Genomic DNA, 6,726 nt, shown 5'->3' on the forward strand with positions numbered 1-6,726 from the left:
AGTTTCCTTTGTTATTTTGTCGAAGTATCTAGCCCTTGGCTTTTAGTACTTCGGTATCGTAGTCTAGTCGGCGGCTAAGTATATCTACTCTGCTATTCTCCGAACCTTTCCGATAGATAATTTTAATATCGTAATCGGCTAAGAATTCGGCGTATCTTGTTTATCGTGCGCTGAGTTCTTGTGTTATCGCGAAGTAGGAGATATTTTAGTGATCGGTATAAACTTTAGTAGTAAACTTTATCCCTAGTATATAATACTTAAATTCCTTAATAGCTACGATAATTGCTAGGAATTCCTTGTCGTAAATAGGGTAGTTTAGTTCCGCGCCGTGGAGTTTCTTCGAGAAGAATGCAATTAGTCGTACGTTACTATTGTCGTCTCGTTAACTAATTTATGCTCTTATAGCGTAGTCCGATACGTCTATTTCTAATTCGAGTAGTCTTTCGGGGTCGTAGGTTATAAGTACTGTATTTAATAGTATAGTATCTCGCAATCCTTCGAATACCCTTTATTACTCCGTTTCCTACTTAAATTCTCCCTTTCCCTTAGTAAGCCCCGTGAGTAATACTACGATTTTCGCAAAGTCGCGTATAAAGCGTCGATAATAGTTCGTAAATCCCACGAACGCTTATACTCCCTTAAGCGTTATTAGCATAGGCTATTCTTTGACTATATTAATCTTTGTTTATTCTATTAGGATTTCGTTTGGTCGGATCGTATGTCCGAGGAAGACGGTTTCTTATATATGAAATACGCTCTTTTCTAGGTTAACTAAGAGGTTCGTATCTTAAAGTGTTTTTAGTACCTAGTAGACGTATTTCTTATGTTCTTTAAGGTTTTCCGAGAAGATTAGAATATCGTCTAGGTATACTATAACGAAGATATCTAGGTACTCCCTAAGTACGTTGTTAATTATTCGCTAGAAAGTAGCTAGAGCATTGGTGAGGCTAAATAGTATTACTAAATACTCGAATAGACCGAACTTAGTGCGAAAAGCTATCTTCTATTCGTCTCCCTTCTTTATACGGATTAGGTTGTAGGCTCCTTTTAGGTTAAGAGCGGTGAACTAGTTCTTACCGTGAAGTCTGTCCTTAAGTTCGTTAATAAGCGGCAGGGGTGTCCTATCTTTAATCGTAATATCGTTAAGCTGCCGATAGTCCACGACTAGTCGTAGCTTCCTATTCTTTTTTAGCACGAATATAACGGGATATCTTACTTCCGAGGTGGAGGTTCGAATATAGCCTTTCTTAAGCATTTCGTCGATATATTCTCGTAATATTTTAAGTTACTTCTCGTTAAGGTTGTAGAGTTTGTGGAACTTGGTCGAGGTTCTAGTTTTAAGATAGATTTCGTGATCCTACTAACTATATTGCGGAATACCCGTTTCGAGGGTTTCCTTAAATAACCTACTATACTTTCGGTATTCTAGCGGTATATTCTTTATTCGTTCTTCTTCTATCATAGGTTTCTTTTTTCTTTCTTCTTATAGGGCTTGGTTTGCTTTAAATATCTTTTATATAATGTTAGCGAGGATTCGTTTTCCTTGTTTATATCGTATACCCGGTTATAACGCCTTCTCGGTCGATACTATGGCTCTTGCTTGCTTCGGCTCGCTTATGTCTTCCTGTGAAGATACTCTAGAGGCTGAGTCGTCGCGAATATTCGCTTCCTTCTAGTTAAATAGTGATCGTCGCGTTGTCGTGTCTATCCACGCTAACTAGCCAGTACGCTAATCGACTACCGGATTACTTCTTATTAACTATGGGTGACCTAATATCATGTCGTATTCATATAAGTCCATAATATCGAAGACGATTATCTTATGGTGTCCTTGTATCGTTGCGTCGAGATAATCGGTCTCGCGGTCGATGGTTCCACTATTGTAATCGAAGCTTTGTCCTTTAATATTGAAAAGCTTATATGCCCGAGTCTTATGATTCTATAGTAGCATATATCGGTTAACTACTGCTAGTGAGATATAGTTACCTATTGCCCTACTATCTAACAGTACTCGTAGGCAATATCTGTTAATCTAGACTTCTAAAACCGTTTTCTATCCTCTGTCTATCTCCACGGAGCAAAGGGTCTTTAGGTTTCCTTCGTCGTCCTATGCCCTTTCTATAAGCGACGTTAATAGTTTTTTAACGGGTAGTATTCTATGTCGATATTATTATCCTTAGGGTCGTATGCGTAGCTACTATCGTACGACTCTAGGTATATCGAGGGATATCGTTTTCCTTTTTCTTCGTATAAGTAATATATATACCCGTAGTAGTAGACTCCGTAGTCTAGTGTATATCCTTCGAAATATCTATATATAATATACTATGTGTATGCTTTTCCCTGCGGAATAAGGTATTCTCGTGCTTCGATCTTATGTCGTAGATATAGCGTTTCCTTCGCTCTAGTATATCTTTCGTGGTTTGTCTTTCCTTTGCTAATATAGTCTCGATCCGCTTGTTCGGTAGGGTCGAACGGTAATCTTATGCCGTTAGGGTGCTTCTCGCATCCCTTATACCCTTATCCGTAGCTTAAGGCGCATTCCTTGCTCTTGACTATCTTAATACCGAGCAATGCCTTTACGGTATTCTCGTGTCGCCGGAGCTCTTTTGTCTCCTTTTATTCCCTGGTTCTATGCTAATCGAATACCTTTACCTTAGCGTGTCGTGGATAGTCCACTAACTAACATCCGCGCTACGTTTTTTAGTCTCGTGCGCATGCTTCGGGGCACTTTACTAACTATCTTATTATTATATATCCTATGCTAGGTTCTACGTATATATATTCGTAGAACTCCGCTTTATGCTTTTCGTATAGGTCGTTAATAACGCGGGTGGCTAGTCCCTTAATTAGGTAGACTTAATACCTTCCTTTATTAGGTGCGTGTGTTCTGCAAAGGTAGTATATATAAGAGATCTATGAGAGTTCGTAGTGTTTTAGCGCATCTAGGTATATACATAGGTCGTCTCCTAAGACCGTTCTTCGGTCTATTACCTAGTTAATACCTCCGTCTAGTATCTAAGCGGGGATAACTATCTAGAGGTCTTCTCCTTGCGGCAGAGGGTTATATCGATCTATCGCTACTTTTATCTATTCTCGTGGGGTTGCTCGTCCGTGCAGTAGGTTAGTCTCGAGTATCCTTTTCTTCTATAATAGTTCTTCTTCGTAGTCTAGGGTATCGGTTATATCGCTTCCCGAATTATCGCTATCCTTAGGGGTTATAGTGATTTTCTATATAATAGTAAGGGTCCTTGCCTTCGGGGCTTTTAGAAACTATCCCGATTCTTCCTTACTGTTTTTGTAGGTATAGCAGTTATTATCATAGCATCCTAACTAGTGCAGGGCTTCGTGCGCCACTGGTTGGTTTATGGGTTGCTTGTTAACCTTCTTTGGTATTTTTTCCGTGTTAGCTGCTTGGTTAGGGCATGGTACCTTAGACTAGCTTAGGTACTTCGTATCGTAGCCGGACCTAGTTATATTTAGTTACTTCGGCTTACCTTTAGGCACTAGTCTCCAGCCCTAGCTTCGCCCCTTCTTTAGTGAGCGGCATTCGCGCTTCCAATAACCTAGCTTGCCGTAGTTATAGTAGGTTGAGTTTTTCTTATCATTATCTATCGCGGCGAGCTATCGTTATATGGCGTCCAGGTCTATAGGTCCTGGGTTTATCGTATATACCTATACTATGTTCTACTATCGGGGGCGTCCTTGGTTTGGATAGTAGCGACGTCCTCCGTTGCTATTATTTCTAAAGTTTAGGTATAACTAATTTATATTCCTCCCCTTTCCTAATATCTTGCGCTTTAGGTATAATCGGTTGTCGATCCTAATTACGTTCGTGATATACTCCGTGAGGGACTTAGGTATATCTTTATCGTAGAGTTACTCCTGGACCTCTAGCCTTAGACTATTAAAGAAGTAGGTTATAAGAGGTTCGTCGTCCTATCCGAGTCTGCTAGATAGTTGTCGAAACTTTAATACGTAGTCCGTAGTAGATCCCGTTTGCTTTAGGATTCGTAGGGTCTTAATATTAACCCGGTTCTTATCTACATTCCCGAAGACGTCCTTAATAGTATTCTCGAAACCTTCGAAGCTTGCGAACATAGCTTGAGTTTCGTTGTCTTAGAGGTTAGCCGCAGTCTCTATGAAATCCCTTATGCGTGGTTCGAACCACGCCAAGGCCGTGCCGGTAAGATATATTCCTGCGTGAAGGATCTTATCTATATTATCGGCGAGCTTAGTAGGGAATAATCGATAGTATATCTTAAGCTAAGTCAAGAACCTATTTAGTTATCCTAGGTTACTATCGAATGGTCTAGGTGACTTAGGCTTGATCGTCTCGCCAAGGTCCCTAGCGTTATTATTCTTTATATCGGCCACGGTGTCGTATTGCTTAAGTACTTAACACGGTAGTGCACTAAATAAGAGCTATCAATATATAACGTTCGGGTCTAGACTAGCTACCGGGTAGATAGAATAGAAGTCGGGTTTGAACTAAGTATACTAGGATGTCGTTGACTTAAGCGGTCGGGTTATAGTCTATATACGAGATAATAGATCTTGCGTAGATAATTATATTAATAGCTAAGGAGCTAGGTAGAGACTAACTATAGTAAAGCTAGGCTTCCTATATACTAAGTGAATGTTATATAGTCGACGATAGTCGACTGTCGTCTACGAGCGCCTTTATAGTATAGTCGACTGTAGTCGCTAGTCGCCTATAGTCGTCTACCATACGTAGTATGCGGGTATCGTATGATAGGCGGAAAAAGTAGGGGGGCACGTAAGAGGCGCATACGGTCGCATGCCGGGTCGTAACACAATACTATATATAGGAATCTAGGACACGATAAATCTAATAGCGCTAGGGAGGAAGGACTTTATAATAAGAATATAGGATATCGTTAACTTAAGCGGTCGGGTTATAATCTATATACGAGATAGTAGATCTTACGTAGATAATTATATTAATAGCTAAGGAGCTAGGTAGAGACTAACTATAGTAAAGCTAGTGTTATAGTTCTACCCGTTATTAGCGGCTAGGTACGAGACCTAGCCCGGTCGACCTAGACACGTAACGCGTGCCCGCGGAGACGCACGGACTTTATAAAGTCTTTATAAGAAAAAGGGACCGTAAATCCCCCCTTCTTTCTCTTTTCCTACCTTATCGTTAGATAGACTTAATCTAAGCTACTAAGTTATTTTAACCGGGCCTAGCTTATAATATATCTAACGATTAATTTAATAATATAGCGTATTTATATAGCACGAGCTACGATATCCGACGAATAGAATTTCGAAGTACTTTTATAGGTAATTACGTAAGTCGTTAAATAACTAAATACCTCGCTCCGACCGATATAAGAGTAAATCGCCGCGCTCTCGTAGTTTATCTATAATAACCTTATAACGCCGGCCCTTTCCTAAGCCCTTAAATAAGATATACCCGAGCACCCTATACCCGTCCTTTCTATCGTTATCGACGTAACGCCCGATAAGGCTCTTTAAGCTAATATCTTAGCTAGCGAGGATAACCCGCGCCTTTTCGACTCGGAAAGGAGATCCCTGCGCGGCCAACGAGGTACCTTTTCGGTAGCGCGCGGGCGGGAAATAACCTAATAGGGGGGAGGCGCCCGTTTATATAGGTAGTATAGGAAAGATTCGTATAGAAAGGTCGACGGGGATTAGCCGGCGAGAAGGGAGAGTAAGGTAAGGATATTAAGGGGTAGAGTAGTATAGAGCGAGAGAGAGAGAAAGAGAGAGAGAGAGAGGGAGGAAAAGAAAGAGGAAGGAAGAGTAAGGATTACTATCTACCGTATACATATATATAAAAGAGGAACGAGAGGGACGCGCGACACGCCGGCCCCTTTCCCTTTAATTAAAATAAGGTAATAAAGGGAGCCTACTACCTACGCTCGATAACGTAAAGTAAGTTATAGCTATATCCTTATCTAACCTAGCCTATAATACCGGGCACGGCGTTATCGTATACCGGCCGTATAGGATATATATTATCCCCGATAGCCCGGTGCACTAGAAGAGCTACTTCCGGAGAGAGCCCTACCGCCTATATAACGATCGACTCTAACGACTAATAGATATACTCTCGGGATTCGACCTACGGGACCGAGACACGCTATAACGCTAACGGCCCGACCGGAGGAAGCTATACTAAGCGATCGACAGGCTAGCGACGTATAGTAGCTATATCTACCTATATAATAACCGCTAGTACGACTTCGTGATAAGGCGGCTCGAGACGATACGGGACTATATACTAAGGCATAGGAGGATAGCGTTAGAGCACTATACGAGAGAGGAGATAGTAGCGCCGCTCTAGGCGCCTTATGCTTTATAGACTTACTTTATAGCCGGAGGGCGGATCGATTACTTTATAGTCGAGATAAACGACGGGCTATTATAGCTAGGCCTAGATACCGTGGTACCGTACGTAGACGCTACCGGCCCTCCGCCCTCGTTACCGGAGAGGTAGGTCTTTAAGGGGCTCCGAGAGGATATATAGCAGGCGGGCCGTGATCTCGACGCGAAGGCGGCTATCGTCGAGGGCCCGGGCCTAGGGCGGGCGGATAAGTAACGCTAGCTCGTTTATATAGGCTTCCCAACGCACCTCGAGGGGTTAGGGTTAGGGTTAGGGTTAGGGTTAGGGTTAGGGTTAGGGTTAGGGTTAGGGTTAGGGTTAGGGTTAGGGTTAGGGTTAGGGTTAGGGTT

The sequence above is a fragment of the Emericellopsis atlantica genome, assembly GCF_019669845.1.
Source record: "Emericellopsis atlantica unplaced genomic scaffold F5Z01scaffold_67, whole genome shotgun sequence".
Taxonomy (NCBI): Eukaryota; Fungi; Ascomycota; class Sordariomycetes; order Hypocreales; family Bionectriaceae; genus Emericellopsis; species Emericellopsis atlantica.